The following is a 17,561-nucleotide window of genomic DNA, read 5'->3' as shown; positions in this document are numbered from 1 at the left end:
AAAAAAAGAAAAATGTGGGATGCATGCCAGCAAAGCCACTACACAACACAACACTAAACAATACATTAATTGTATTGCACTGAGCTAGGTTGAAACACCTGCATTTTGGAGCTGCCTTACTCAAGAAAACAAAAAAGAGACCATGTTTGTATATGGCTTTATTAACTCAAAGATTATTTCAATTTTTTTACATTGTTTGCAAACTGATATATGAGACGTATTAATGCCAAAATAACATGCAAAACAGGCAAGCCCAAAATGCTAAAAATGTGGGGATCAACCTGAATGACAGGTCACCACTGCAGTCAAGCAAGACCTGATGATAGTGTTTGATGATATGTGCCCTAGCCTACCACGCAAAGGCACTATGGAGTTATTTTCCCTTGTTGACACAGACATGCTTAGGAAACTGATATCACAACTTAAGCCTTCTACCTGCCTTCTCGATCCTATCCCCACCACCTTCTTCAAAACAGGTTTTAATTGCATATCTGAGAAAGTGCGAACTATTGTTAATCACTCCCTGTTCACAGGCACTTTCCCCACTGCACAAAAAACTGCTATGTTGGAACCCTTTCTGAAGAAAAATAATCTAGTAGATTCTTCAGCTCTTAGCAATTTTCTGACAATTTCCAACCTTCCATTCTTAAGCAAAATTCTGGAGAAATTGGTTTTGAAGCAGCTAAAAAAAAAATCCAATCTGGTTTTCGTGCCCACCACAGCACAGAGACAGCCTTAGTTAAAGTGGTAAATTATTTTAGAGCCAACACAGATGTCAAACAGCTATCTGTCCTTGTACTCTTGGATTTAAGTGCTGCATTCGACACTGATGACCATGATGTCCTTCTGAACAGACTGGAGAGATGGGTTGGCCTCTCCGGTCCAGTTCTAAATTGGTTTAGGACCTATTTAACTGGTCAAGAGTTTTTTGTCACCTTTGGTGAACATGACTCAGAGAAAATTGATATCACATGGCGTTCCACATGGTTAGATTTTGGATCCGGTACTGTTTAAATATGTTTACCCTTGGCAGTATTATCAGAAAGCACAACATTGATTTTCACTGCTACGCAGACGATACACAACTTTACATTTCTTTAGTTCCACAGAAAAATTATTACACTGTATTTGTGATTTAAATACTTGGATAGCTCACAACTTCCTCCAGTTAAATGAAGACAAGACCAAGGTACTTATTATTGAAGCCAAAGCACAGAGAGAGAATCTGGCCGCACATTTTAATTCACGGGCAGTAAAGATAAAACACCAGGTAAAAACTCTAGGTGTCATTTAGATTCAGAACTCAATTTCGTATCACTTATTAGAAATGTGACCAAAATAGCTTTTTAGCATTTGAGGAACATTGCCAAGGTGCGCCCGTTCTATCTCAGGCTGATACAGAGAAACTCATCCATGCTTTTATTGTAAGAAGGCTTGACTACTGTAATGCTCTCCTGTCTGGTCTACCCAGGAAAGCCATTGGTCATACAGAATGTTGCAGCACGGGTACTGACCAATACCAGACAGAGAACACACATTACACCGGTTTTAAAGTATCTGCACTGGCTGGCTGTGAGTTTTAGAATACATTATAAGATTCTTCTATTGGTTTTTAAATCAATCCACGATTGTGCATCCCAATACATATCACACATGCTTTTGAGTTATGTACACGGTAGGACCAAGAGGCATGGAGAGGCAGCCTTTAGTTACTATGCCCCCTGCCTCTGGAATAGCCTGCCAGAGAACCTGCGGGGGGCCGAAACTGTGGACATATTTAAAAGAGATCTTAAAACACATTTTTTGCTTTGCTTTTCCTCAGGGTGCTTTTTTAGTCTTTCAGTTTTTATTGTTATTGTTTTGTTTTTATTCTCTTATGTTTGTTGTGTAGTAAATATTTCAGTTGTTATTTTCATCGTTTTTTTATTGATGTGTTTTCCTATGAAGCGCATTGGGTTGCATTCATGTCTGAAATGTACTATATAAATAAAGCTTCATTGATTTGATTTGATAAAATCATCTACTCTTTACATAGATATTTATTTTCTCAAATTAGATAGCGTTCACATTTGTATTCCCAGGCATTACTAATCAGGCTCCGCACAAACAGACCTCAATGGAGCACACAGATGATCGTATTATCACATTCACATGAATTATTACAATATTACTTACGATTCTATATTAATAAGAGTGATGTGCTTAAAAAAAAAGTTGGGTAATGGGTAAACTATAAACTCCAGATGATAAGATGAACAACCACCGATATAAACAAAAACATATTACATTTTATAACTTTATTGTTTGCATTTTTATTGCATTTTAATATATGCCTATAGGGAAGATAGGCCATGTGGAGATGTTCATATTGAAACATATCTTATTTTTTTAAGTTCCAAACTTGTTTGATAAGACTAGTACAGATTTTCTCAGGGGACCCCACATGGGGGCCCAAACCCAAGTTTGGGAACCACTGTACGTATGTGGCAGGGACTCCAGATAATCACTGATTATAAAGGGAAAGCCAGCCATGTTGCGAACACCGACACCTCGCTCCTGAACAAGCTAAACACCTTCTTCGCCCACTTCGAGGAGAACAACATTGAGCCGCCCACACAGGCCCCCGACACTCACAAGGACTGTGTGCTCTCATTCTCCGTGGCCGACATGAGTAAGCATCCCAGGCCGCGTCTTCAGAGCATGTGCAGACCAGCTGGCTGGATTGTTTTATGGATATATTCAATCTCTCCACATCCCAGTATGTTGTCCCCACAAGATGTAAACTATTATAGGATCACGTGATGTCAGGCTAGGAGAAGGACGCAGTTTAACACGGCTCTGTTGTATTTACTTTTAAAACAAATAATCCTGAAACGCTACGAAATAATAATCACTTTAAACGGCATATGAGTGTATAGTTTTCGTCTGATGTCAACTAAGTTAAGACCAAGAGCTGAACAAACAAAAAAAATCTAAACTAAAAGTCGCCGTGCTAACCCACCTCAAAAAACAACATCACCAACCAACATGGCTGTGTCGTCGTTAGCTAAAGAACAAAAATATAGCTCAGCTGAGCTCATGGCAGCAATTAATGATGGGAACAAAGGCATATCTGAAAAGATTGAAGGTCTGGCAACTACACTGAAGTGCCTCGAAAACAGAACTAATGCTATAGGCGTGACAAGACGACATGGGTGCAGACCTGGGCCGTATGGATGAGAGAGTGGGGAAGTTGGGGGGAACACTCGAATCACAAGCCCAGGAAATACAGAAGCTAAAGGCCTCGCTGAGCGACCTGGCCGGGAGAAGCAGGACACTGAACTGCAGAATTTTTGTATTTGTATTTATTATGGATCCCCATTAGCTGCTCTTCCTGGGGTCCAGCAAAATTAAGGCAGTTATACAATTTAAAAAACATAACAAAACATTCACAACAGATTTCACAACACATTAAGTGTGTGCCCTCAGGCCAATACTCTACTATCACATATCAACAAAACAAAATCCATGTGTATGTGTGTGTATAGTGTGTATGTTATCGTGTGTTTGTATGCATGTGTCTGTGCCTATGTTTGTGTTGCTTCACAGTATATTTGTATCTGTTTTTTAAATCTAATTTACTGCTTGCATGAGTTACTTGATGTGGAATAGAGTTCCATGTAGTCATGGCTCTATGTAGTACTGTGCGCCTCCCATAGTCTGTTCTGGACTTTGGGACTCTGAAGAGACCTCTGGTGGCATGTCTTGTGGGGTATGCATGGGTGTCCGAGCTGTGTGCAAGTAGTTCAAACAGACAGCTCGGTGCATTCAACATATACCTCTCACAAATACAAGTAGTGATGAAGTCAATCTCTCCTCCACTTTGAGCCAGGAGTGATTGACATGCATATCATTAATGTTAGCTCTCTCTGTACTTTTAAGGGCCAGGCGTGCTGCCCTGTTTTGAGCCAATTGCAATTTTCCTTAAGTCCCTCTTTGTCGCACCTGACCACACGACTGAACAGTAGTCCAGGTGCGACAAAACTAGGGCCTGTAGGACCTGCCTTGTTGATAGTGCTGTTAAGAAGGCAGAGCACCGCTTTATTATAGACAGACTTCTCCCCATCTTAGCAACTGTTGTGTCAATATGTTTTGACCAAGACAGTTTACAATCCAGGGTTACTCCAAACAATTTAGTCACCTCAACTTGCTCAGTTTCCACATTATTCATTACAAGATTTAGGTTTAGGGTTTAGTGAATGATTTGTCCCAAATACAGTGCTTTTAGTTTTTGAAATATTTTGAACTAACTTATTGCCACCCATTCTGAAACTAACTGCAGCTCTTTGTTAAGTGTTGCAGACATTTCAGTCGCTGTAGTAGCTGACGTGTATAGTGTTGAGTCATCCGCATACATAGACACACTGGCTTTACACTGTCATTAGTAAAGATTGAAAAAAGTAAGGGGCCTAGACAGCTGCCCTGGGGAATTCCTGATTCTACCTGGATTATGTTGAATAAGCTTCCATTAAAGGACACCCCCTGTGTTTTGTTAGACAGGTAACTATTTATCCACAATATAGCAGGTGGTGTAAAGCCATAACACATATGTTTTTTCCAGACTATGATCGATAATGTCAAAAGCCGCACTGAAGTCTAATGACAGGGGCGAGAGAAGATTTTGAGTGTAAATGGCCCACCAAATTATTTTAAACGTTTATACTGGACTTGTTTGGGCCTGAAAACTTCCCTAATGGCATCGAGCTCCATAGAGCCCACAGAACCCTGGCACGCAAACACGCACACGTGAGCCACCGAGAGCAGTGGTGATGCAGTTCTTGAGATACCAAGATAGGGAAAAGGTACTCCAGCTTGCTCGGCAACATGGAATTCTACGACAACATCATTAGCTTTTTTCCGGACTACACACCGGAGGTACAGCAAAAAAGGAGGCTTTTCGACGAGATGAAGAGGATCCTGAGAGACAAACGCATTGAATATGTGCTGCTCTACCCGGCCCCTCTCCAAGTCCGGCATGGTGGAAAATAAGCTAGCTACACTGACCTAGAGGAGGCCCACAAAGTAGCCGAGAGGATTTTTGAAAACTGATCAGCGACAGGATGAGCGGTGAAAACGGGACATTTACCTAGCTTACTAACTTACTGGGAACGCTGCCACTAGAAAACCAAAGTCTGGTTGACTTGGTGCGTTCTACAGCACATTATCACTGTAAAAACAAAGACTGCATGGAACTTATTTTGAACTAAACTCATTGAAGCTGGGTTACACTGGATTTGTGCTTTTTACAGCACACATTTGGCTGGTTCACTAGCTAACGGGAAACATTTTTGTTGGAAAACAAGAACTGGTTTGACATTTCTTATTGACTCTGGGTAACATTGGCCTACTGGATTTTCTCTACTTTTACCCTCCTAAAGCCTTACTCTAGTCCTCTACGGTCCAATCCTTATGGTCTTTTGCAAACCTCAGCCTAGCTCTTCTTTGCTACTCATTGATGAAGGGCTTTTTTCTAGCTTTGCATGACTTCAGCCCTGCCCCTAGGAGCCTGTTTCGAACTCGCCGTGCACTTCACCCCAGCTGCCGTTTGCCATTCTTTTTGTAGGTCACTTGATGTCATCCTACGGTTGTTGAGTGACATTCGAATGAGTTGGCGGTCATCCCGGTCAGTAGAGAGTCGTTTTCACCCTCTGCCGGTCTGTAGCTTTGTTGTCCCCAATGTCTGCTGCTTGACCTTGTTCTTATGAACCGCCGTCTTTGAAATTTTAAGGATGGAAGCAACCTGACGCTCACTAAAGCCAGAATTGAACCCTTCTTTTCCTCACTCAAAACTTTCCTTTTCAACTCTTTTGGCATGTTCAATTGTTATTTTTTGATTAATATTATTTTTGAGGTACTATTAGCACTGTTTTTACCATCCAGCTGGTCCTATTGCAAGAGGATAGTGATGACCACAGCAGTGGTTTTTATACTTTCCTCATTAAATAAGATTTGGTTCAGGTAATCACCTAATCAGTACCTAATTCAGTAGAATGAGGTGTGCCTGTGTTGGAATTCAACATACACTGGAATAGAATGGCTGTCATGCATGTAGAGATGCTGATTTAAGAAAAATGTGCAGTGGTCTCTTAATTTTTTCCACAGCTGTATAGGCTAAAAGGTCTCATGACAGTAATGTTGAGTCATGATAACCTCTTTATTTTAGCCCGAATCTACCTACCCTTTCCTTTGTTTTATTTGATTTCCTGTAGTATAATAAACAGCAGCATTACTGATCCATCTGTTTTAGTGTTTAGTGTTATGTTTGGCTACGTAATGGGCACATTTAAAGTGATAGTCCACCCAAATATTAGTAACTTTTTATTTTTGTTGGATCATAACTGAAGTCTCATACCTGGTCCTTGTGTGTGTATATGTGTGTGTGTGAGGAAATGGGGCCGTTAAAGGGATAGTTCACCCAGTATTACTTTTACTTCTACTTTATTTACATTTTCTTATTCCTTTTATTCTTCTCCACTTAACTAACCTAATGGCCGACACAGTCCTCAGTGAAGGTCACTTGATCAAGCTCTCATTCATAAATTCCTAATCTCTTTCTTTACCTAGTTAGTTTATTGCAAAGAAGGGCAATTAAGAAGATTGTTCACCCAAAGTATATTATCTAGGCTATATTTTTCATGTGTACGCTATTTCAGTGATTGGCAAACCCAACAGTAGTTAACAGCTAACGTCACACACACAGTATTTTCCTATTTAGGCCTAGTTTATAGCGAAATGGGTCAATTAAAGGGCCCGTCCGCACAAGGGTATATACAGTGGGGAGAACAAGTATTTGATACATTGTCGATTTTGCAGGTTTTCCTACTTTCAAAGCATGTAGAGGTCTGTAATTGTTATCATAGGTACACTTCAACTGTGAGAGACGGAATCTAAAACAAAAATCCAGAAAATCACATTTTTTAAAGTAATTAATTTGCATTTTATTGCATGACATAAGTATTTGATCACCTACCAACCAGTAAGAATTCTGGCTCTCACAGACCTGTTAGTTTTTCTTTAAGAAGCCCTCCTGTTCTCCACTCATTACCTTTATTAACTGCACCTGTTTGAACTCGTTACCTGTATAAAAGACACCTGTCCACACACTCAATCAAACAGACTCCAACCTCTCCACAATGGCCAAGACCAGAGAGCTGTGTAAGGACATCAGGGATAAAATTGTAGACCTGCACAAGGCTGGGATGGGCTACAGGACAATAGGCCAGCAGCTTGGTGAGAAGGCAACAACTGTTGGCGCAATTATTAGAAAATGGAAGAAGTTCAAGATGACGGTCAATCACCCTCGGTCTGGGGCTCCATGCAAGATCTCACCTCGTGGGGCATCAATGATCATGAGGAAGGTGAGGGATCAGCCCAGAACTACACGGCAGGACCTGGTCAATGACCTGAAGAGAGCTGGGACCACAGTCTCAAAGAAAACCATTAGTAACACACTACGCCGTCATGGATTAAAATCCTGCAGCGCACGCAAGGTCCCCCTGCTCAAGCCAGCGCATGTCCAGGCCCGTCTGAAGTTTGCCAATGACCATCTGGATGATCCAGAGGAGGAATGGGAGAAGGTCATGTGGTCTGATGAGACAAAAATATAGCTTTTTGGTCTAAACTCCACTCGCCGTGTTTGGAGGAAAAAGAAGAAGGATGAGTACAACCCCAAGAACACCATCCCAACTGTGAAGCATGGAGGTGGAAACATCATTCTTTGGGGATGCTTTTCTGCAAAGGGGACAGGACGACTGCACCGTATTGAGGGGAGGATGGATGGGGCCATGTATCGCGAGATCTTGGCAAACAACCTCCTTCCCTCAGTAAGAGCATTGAAGATGGGTCGTGGCTGGGTCTTCCAGCATGACAACGACCCAAAACACACAGCCAGGGCAACTAAGGAGTGGCTCCGTAAGAAGCATCTCATGGTCCTGGAGTGGCCTAGCCAGACTATTGACCTGAACCCAATAGAAAATCTTTGGAGGGAACTGAAAGTCCGTATTGCCCAGCGACAACCCCGAAACCTGAAGGATCTGGAGAAGGTCTGTATGGAGGAGTGGGCCAAAATCCCTGCTGCAGTGTGTGCAAACCTGGTCAAGACCTACAGGAAACGTATGATCTCTGTAATTGCAAACAAAGGTTTCTGTACCAAATATTAAGTTCTGCTTTTCTGATGTATCAAATACTTATGTCATGCAGTAAAATGCAAATTAATTACTTAAAAATCATACAATGTGATTTTCTGGATTTTTGTTTTAGATTCCGTCTCTCACAGTTGAAGTGTACCTATGATACAAATTACAGACCTCTACATGCTTTGTAAGTAGGAAAACCTGCAAAATCGGCAGTGTATCAAATACTTGTTCTCCCCACTGTATATGTGTGTGTAGCTGTCTATATACTGAACAAAAAATATAAATACAACATGTAAAGTTTTGGTCCCATGTTTCATGAGCTGAAATAAAATATCCCCAAAATTGTCCATATGCACAAAAAGCTTATTTCTCTCAAATTTTGTACACAAATTTGTTTACATCCTTGTTAGTGATAATTTCTCATTTGCCAAGATATTACATCCACCTAACAGGTGTAGCATATTAAGAAGCTAATTAAACAGCATGATAGTTACACAGGTGCACCTAGTACTGGGGACAATAAAAGGCCACTCTAAAATGTGCAATTTTGTAACAACACAATGCCACAGATGTCTCAAATTTTGAGGGAGCGTTCTATTGGCATGCTGACTGCGAGGAAATGTACACCGGAGCTGTTGACAGAGAATTGAATGTTAATTTTTCTACCATATGGTGGGATGAGTCGGACCGTAGAGTAATGGAAAAGCAGCCAACAAGTGCTCAGCATGTGTGGGAACTCCTTCAAGACTGTTGATAAAGCATTAAAGGTGAAGCTGGTTGAGAGAATGCCAAGAGTGTGCAAAGCTGTCATCAAGGCAAAGGGTGGCTACTTTGAAGAATCTTTACACTTTTTTGGTTACTACATGATTCCATATGTGTTATTTCATAGTTTTGATGTCATCACTATTATTCTACAGTGTAAAAAATAGTAAAAATAAAGAAAACCCTTGTATGAATAGGTGTGTCCAAACTTTGACTGGTAGTGTAAAGTGCCTTCGGAGAGTGTTCAGACCCCTTGACTTTTTCCACATTTTGTTACGTTACAGCCTTATTTATTCTAAAATGGATTACATTTCCTCATCAATCTACACACAATAAATACATCATTATGACAAAGCAAAAACATTTTTTTTTTTTATTTAAGCACATGTATTAAAAATAATAAACAGAAATACCTTATTTACATAAGTATTCAGACCCTTTGCTATGAGACTCGAAATTGAGCTCAGGTGCATCCTGTTCCCAATAATCATCCTTGAGATGTTTCTACAACTTGATTGGAGTACACCTGTGGTAAATTCAATTGATTGGACATGATTTAGAAAGGCACACACCTGTCTATATAAGGTCCCACAGTTGACCGTGCATGTCAGAGCAAAAACCAAGCCATGAGGTCGAAGGAATTGTCCGTAGAGCTCCGAGACAGGATTGTGTCGAGGCACAGATCTGGGGAAGGGTACATAAAAATGTCTGCAGCATTGAAGGTCCCCAAAAACACAGTGGCCTCCATCATTCTTAAATGGAAGAAGTTTGGAACCACCAAGACCCTTCCTAGAGCTGGCCGCCCGGCCAAACTGAGCAATCGGGGGAGAAGGGCCTTGGTCAGGGAGGTGACCAAGAACCCGATGGTCACTCTGACAGACCTACAGAGTTCCTCTGTGGAGATGGGAGAACCTTCCAGAAGGACAACCATCTCTGCAGCACTCCACCAATCAGGGCTTTATTGTAGAGTGGCCAGACAGAAGCCACTCCTCAGGAAGGCACATGACTGCCCACTTGGAGTTTGCCAAAATGCACCTAAAGACTCTCAGACCATGAGAAACAAAATTCTCTGGTCTTATGAAACCAAGATTGAACTCTTCGGCCTGAATGCCAAGCGTCACGTCTGGAGGAAACCTGGTACCATCCCTACGGTGAAGCATGGTGGTGGCAGCATCATGCTGTGGGGATGTTTTTCAGCGGCAGGGATTGTGAGAGTAGTCAGGATCGAGAGAAAGATGAACAGAGCAAAGTACAATGAGATCCTTGATGAAAACCTGCTCTAGAGCACTCAGGATCTCAGAATGGGGCGAAGGTTAACCTTCCAACAGGACAATGACCCTAAGCACACAGCATGGTGCTTGCAACGCCAGGGTTGTGGGTTTGATTCCCACGGGGGACCAGTATGAAAAAATGCATGCACTCACTAACTGTAAGTCGCTCTGGATAAGAGCGTCTGCTAAATGACAAAAAAACAACAACAAAAAAATGAATGTCCTTGAGTGGCTTAGCCAGAGCCCAGACTTGAACCCGATCTAACATCTCTGGAGAGACCTGAAAGTAGCTGTTCAGCGACGCTCCCCATCCAACCTGACAGAGCTTGAGAGGATCTGCAGAGAAGAATGGAACTCCCCAAATACAGGTGTGCCAAGCTTGTAGCGTCATACCCAAGAAGACTCGAGGCTGTAATTGCTGCCAAAGGTGCTTCAACAAAGTACTGAGTAAAGGGTCTGAATACTCATGTAAATGCGATATTTCAGTGTTTTATTTTTGCTTTGTTATTATGGGGGAAAAACAATTTAATAAATTTTAGAATAAGGCTGTAACTTAACACAATGTGTTAAAAGTCAAAGGGTCTGAATACTTTCCGAATGCACTGTATGTATAATTGACATTGAGATAGTAAAGTAATCTATCTCAGTGTAAGAGTTGCGTACTGGTGAGTAAATATAGTATCTTTAGGGTGTGTAAACCTCCAAATCTCACACAGGCCATAATCCTTAATAAAAACATTAACTGCCTTTGCTGAATTGCTCACAGGTGCAATCTTATCTGAGGATCGGTCTAATCTTGGGTCCAGGGCCAGATTAAAGTTCCCTCATATGATGATTTCACCATTTGTACCACATAGCTTCAGGAAGAGCGATTGATTTTTTTTTAAATCATCATGGTTTGGAGCATATAGATCAACCAGAGTGATCACTTTAGAAAAGATTCTACCTTTGCCAATTATGTATCGTCCTCCAGCATCACTCTCAAACTTATCAGGTAGGAAGGGAACTTTTTTGTTTACCAGAATACAGGCCCTTCTTGAACTTGATGTAAAGGAACTTTAAAAAATCTGACCTCCCATCATCCTCCCTAACTTCTCATGTTCTTTTGCACATAAATGAGTTTCCTGTAAAAAAACTAAAATATGACTTGTGCTTCTTAAGGTAGGTGAGGACCTTCTTCCTCTTAATTGGATGATTTAAGCCATTAACATTCCAGGATAGAAATTGTATAGGCGTGGCCATTGTTAAATATTCAGATATTTAAAAAAAAATTAAAGCAGTCTATTATTCACAATGGAGTAAGGTAGTGTGTAATCAGTGAGGCATACAGTTGTTATATGGTGAGTTACTTAGCATTGGTGTGTATACAGTACAAGTATGGTATCATAAAAACTTTTACCACAGTAAATAGAAACATAACAAAGTAGAGGTACAAACCCCCAACCCCCAACCCTCTTCCCCAAACGAGAAGGGTTAAGTACCCTAGACAGTATACAAGAAGGTTTGTGATCAGCAACTGTTAAAGCAACTGGACAAGCACTTGTATAGGGAGTCATGGTCTTGCTAACAGGTTTCAGTGTGTTTTAAAGTCAAAATGTCCATGTCTTAGAAAACACAAAAATTGGGTGTTAAAATATAAAAGTATTGGTACCGCAATAATCCTCTAGAGGGTAGCTTTCCATTGATAAGCAAATAATAAACCAAATTAATAGATAGAGACTGGATATATGATGTCAGTTATTGACTTCTGCTGGATCTCTCCTTAATTAAGATATATTAATATATACAGTGGGGGAAAAAAGTATTTAGTCAGCCACCAATTGTGCAAGTTCTCCCCCTTAAAAAAATGAGAGAGGCATGTAATTTTCATCATAGGTACACGTCAACTATGACAGAAAATTTTAGGGAAAAAAATCCAGAAAATCACATTGTAGGATTTTTAATGAATTTATTTGCAAATTATGGTGGAAAATAAGTATTTGGTCACCTACAAACAAGCAAGGTTTCTGGCTCTCACAGACCTGTAATTTCTTCTTTAAGAGGCTCCTCTGTCCTCCACTCGTTACCTATTAATGGCACCTGTTTGAACTTGTTATCAGTATAAAAGACACCTGTCCACAACCTCAAACAGTCACACTCCAAACTCCACTATGGCCAAGACCAAAGAGCTGTCAAAGGACACCAGAAACAAAATTGTAGACCTGCACCAGGCTGGGAAGACTGAATCTGCAATAGGTAAGCAGCTTGGTTTGAAGAAATCAACTGTGGGAGCAATTATTAGGAAATGGAAGACATACAAGACCACTGATAATCTCCCTCGATATGGGGCTCCACGCAAGATCTCACCCCGTGGGGTCAAAATGATCACAAGAACAGTGAGCAAAAATCCCAGAACCACACGGGGGGACCTAGTGAATGACCTTCAGAGAGCTGGGACCAAAGTAACAAAGCCTACCATCAGTAACACACTACGCCGCCAGGGACTCAAATCCTGCAGTGCCAGACGTGTCCCCCTGCTTAAGACAGTACATGTCCAGGCCCGTCTGAAGTTTGCTAGAGTGCATTTGGATGATCCAGAAGAGGATTGGGAGAATGTCATATGGTCAGATGAAACCAAAATATAACTTTTTGGTAAAAACTCAACTCGTCGTGTTTGGAGGACAAAGAATGCTGAGTTGCATCCAAAGAACACCATACCTACTGTGAAGCATGGTGGTGGAAACATCATGCTTTGGGGCTGTTTTTCTGCAAAGGGACCAGGACGACTGATCCGTGTAAAGGAAAGAATGAATGGGGCCATGTATCGTGAGATTTTGAGTGAAAACCTCCTTCCATCAGCAAGGGCATTGAACATGAAACGTGGCTGGGTCTTTCAGCATGACAATTATCCCAAACAAACCGCCCGGGCAACGAAGGAGTGGCTTCGTAAGAAGCATTTCAAGGTCCTGGAGTGGCCTAGCCAGTCTCCAGATCTCAACCCCATAGAAAATCTTTGGAGGGAGTTGAAAGTTTGTGTTGCCCAGCGACAGCCCCAAAACATCACTGCTCTAGAGGAGATCTGCATGGAGGAATGGGCGAAAATACCAGCAACAGTGTGTGAAAACCTTGTGAAGACTTACAGAAAACGTTTGACCTGTGTCATTGCCAACAAAGGGAATATAACAAATTATTGAGAAACTTTTGTTATTGACCAAATACTTATTTTCCACCATAATTTGCAAATAAATTCATTACAAATCCTACAATGTGATTTTCTGGATTTTTTTTTCTCATTTTGTCTGTCATAGTTGGCGTGTACCTATGATGAAAATTACAGGCCTCTCTCATCTTTTTAAGTGGGAGAACTTGCACAATTGGTGGCTGACTAAATACTTTTTTCCCCCACTGTATATATATATATATATATACAGTGAGGGAAGAAAGTATTTGATCCCCTGCTGATTTTGTATGTTTGCCCACTGACAAAGTAATGATCAGTCTATAATTTTTATGGTAGGTTTTTTTGAACAGTGAGAGACAGAATAACAACAACAAAATCCAGAAAAACGCATGTCAAAAATGTTATAAATTGATTTGCATTTTAATGAGGGAAATAAGTATTTGACCCCTCTCCAAAACATTACTTACTACTTGGTGGCAAAACCCTTGTTGGCAATCACAGAGGTCAGATGTTGCTTGTAGTTGGCCAGCAGGTTTGCACACATCTCAGGAGGGATTCTGTCCCACTCCTCTTTGCAGATCTACTCCAAGTCATTAAGGTTTCGAGGCTGACGTTTGGCAACTCGAACCTTCAACTCCCTCCACAGATTTTCTATGGGATTAAGGTCTGGAGACTGGCTAGGCCACTCCAGGACCTTAATGTGCTTCTTCTTGAGCCACTCCTTTGTTGCCTTGTCCGTGTGTTTTGGATCATTGTCATGCTGGAATACCCATCCACGACCCATTTTCAATGCCCTGGCTGAGGGAAGGAGGTTCTCACCCAAGATTTGACGGTACATGGCCCCGTCCATCGTCCCTTTGATGCGATGAAGTTGTCCTGTCCCCTTAGCAGAAAAACACCCCCTAAGCATAATGTTTCCACTGTAACTCCACGAGGTGAGAACTTGCATGGAGCACCAGGCCGAGGGAGATTGACAGTTATTTTGTGTTTCTTCCATTTGCGAATAATCGCACCAACTGTTGTCACCTTCTCACCAAGCTGCTTGGCGATGGTCTTGTAGCCCATTCCAGCCTTGTGTAGGTCTACAATCTTGTCCCTGACATCCTTGGAGAGCTCTTTGGTCTTGGCCATGGTGGACAGTTTGGAATCTGATTGATTGATTGCTTCTGTGGACAGGTGTCTTTTATACAGTTAACAAACTGAGATTAGGAGCACTCCCTTTAAGAGTGTGCTCCTAATCTCAGCTCGTTACCTGTATAAAAGACACCTGGGAGCCAGAAATCTTTCTGATTGAGAGGGGGTAAAATACTTTTTTCCCTCATTAAAATGCAAATCAATTTATAACATTTTTTTACATGCGTTTTTCTGGATTTTTTTGTTGTTTTTCTGTCTCTCACTGTTCAAATAAACCTACCATTAAAATTATAGACTGATCATTTCTTTGTCAGTGGGCAATCGTACAAAATCAGCAGGGGATCAAATACTTTTTTCCCTCACTGTATATATATATATATATTGCTGAATATTGGCGGGAACTGGAACTGGAACTCGCTATCGTACAAGTCGATCCAGAGCATCCCAAACATGCTCAGTGGGTGACATGTCTGGTGAGTATGCAGGCCATGGAAGAACTGGGACATGTTCTTTTTCCAAGAATTGTGTGTTAATTAGCTTATTAACAAAACATTCCAAAATGACCACAAAAAAAGGTGAAAGAGAAATGGGAGAGGAATCATGGAGCCCAGACCACTGAAAATCAATGGTCTGAAATTAATTAGCAATCCCAGATAGTTTACATTGACACAAGATGCAAGCTTTGTCAGTACAAATTATTTCATAGAGCTTATCTTACACCTGAAAGAATCAGCCTCTTTAAAAAAAGACTTGTCCCCACACTGCCTTCGCTGCAAAACAGAGACGGGTACTCCAATACACATGACATGGACCTTCCCTAAACTTGAACAATGGTGGCTGGGGATTGAATGTACAATATTTTACACAAAGTCCTTCATAGGGAAATTCATCTAACTCCCATGATGACAATCCTTTGTGATTTATCCAATTTACAACTCCCTTCTCAGAGATTTAAGAATTTCCTTAGCTTAGCTATGACTGTGGCCAAAAGATGTATAACTTTTAAGTGGAACCATGAGGATCCTCCCAATATCACCCAATGGACTAATGAGGTCAGTTCTTGTATGCCACTAGAAAAAATTCCGTATGATATGATAGGTAGCTCACAGTCCTTTCATAGAACTTGGGATTCCTGGATAGAATACATAGAGTCATTATAAACATTTGATCATGGTTGTGTGTATGGTATGTGAGTTGAGGTAACATCTAGGCTTTACAACAAGGTGGTTGATGACGTGGAAGGTGGAAGCATGGTAGGCACAGCTTGTACCATGAATTAATCATAAAAATTGAGGATAAGCTGATAACTGTGAAACAAACATTCTGAATAATATAGAGAACCTTTAACTATTTATTGATCAGCATTTTGATATGCTCGAAAAAGAATCAGATACGTCAAAGCGAATAAGAGATTATTTTTCCTCGAGCTCTGCTTGCGAAACTGAAGGGAAGCTGCCGTCTAAAATTCAAATTGTAACATTGGAGGGGGACGTTATTATAACTATGTCTCCAGAAGATAGAGCATTACTTACAAGCATGAGCGAGCACTTAAAAAAGCTGGATCTATTGCCTGGGCTCAGTGGCGGCTCCTGAAAAAATTCTCAGGAGGGGCAATTTTTCTGATGATTTAGGTGACCTACACACATTTTAAAAAAGATATGTCCAGCAACAACATGAAGACAGGGGCAGCATATAAGTCAATACCAGAAGCATTTATTGACTGATCTGGGGAGATGGATTCCAGTTTCTGTGACAGATTATAAATAATCTCTGATGCCTTTGTTATATTAGCTTTTGGTTGAATGTACTGTCGTAGTAAATATATAATGTTATAGCTTGGTCTGACTAAAACCTTGTGCATGACCCATTTTGTGTTGGGCGTTTGTTTTCAATCAATGCTGTTCCTATCCTATAACAATGGACAAAAGAGTCCTATCTTGTCAGCCTTGTCAGCAGGTGGCCAAGGACAACACCCACGCCATAGGTCTCTCAGTTCTTCCAACTCACGAGTTCTTGCTCTGAGGACACACACACACACACACACACACACACATCATCACTGATAACACACACACACACACACATCATCACTGTTAAACACACACACACACACACACAAAAATCCCCTCTCTTTAGGCTGAACATTTGAAGACAGAGAACCCGACTCAGAGCCAATGCAACAGTGGAGGGGACCTCGCCCAACTCATCAGGACCAATCAGAAGATCAGAACTACTAGATTCAACCTACATCATTTATTGTATAAAATGTCTGCACACAATGTTTTCGGGGCTCTCTTCAGATAGCTCCCTAAGAGTTTGACGAACGAGTCCGTGCACGCGATTCCAGATATCTTTACCTCTGAATAAACTGCCTTTATTATACCATATCCACCCTGTCCAAAGTCTCTACTTGGTCTCAGTTCTCCAGTAAACTTGTGATTATCAACAGTACACAACGGTAACAAACAATTGGGGGAACTCACGGGGCAGATAGTAAGGTCGCAGTGACACAGAAAGCAGTTCAATGTCGGGGGTACAGAGTCGCTCTCTTACCAGGATCGCGGTCCGCTCTGACCAGGGTGAAGCCGGCCGGCTCCACTTCTCTGTCCGGGACTCTGTCATCCAGCCAAGTCTCCCAGCTGTATTGGATTCCGCTGCCAGCAGCGTTTTCATTATTTAGTCCGTTCGTAGCGGGTATGTACACGATCAACAAGATCAGTCCAAAACCCACCACTGGAAATCCATGGTTGGCAGAATGTTTGTAAACTAAGTCTACAAATTAAAAACATAAAATAACGCCACTAAGTGTACAAATTAAAAACATAAGATAACGCCACACTGCAGGTCGCAACAGAGACGCTGCTAGCCGCTATTTTCTTAGTTACGTTCATGGTTACGTCACGTATGACGAAAGCGCGTAAGTGCAAGCCCACAGACACCCATAGAGATTGTATTGAAAGCTTTGAAATTTGAAAAAAATAGATTTTACATGACAGGCTATGAGAGACTTCTGGGCGATTTTCAACCTGACTGAAATCGCCCCAAAAACGGGCGGGGCCA

The sequence above is a fragment of the Coregonus lavaretus genome (genome assembly GCF_964263955.1).
Source record: "Coregonus lavaretus genome assembly, chromosome: 18".
Lineage (NCBI taxonomy): Eukaryota > Metazoa > Chordata > Actinopteri > Salmoniformes > Salmonidae > Coregonus > Coregonus lavaretus.
This window is presented reverse-complemented; position numbering follows the sequence as displayed.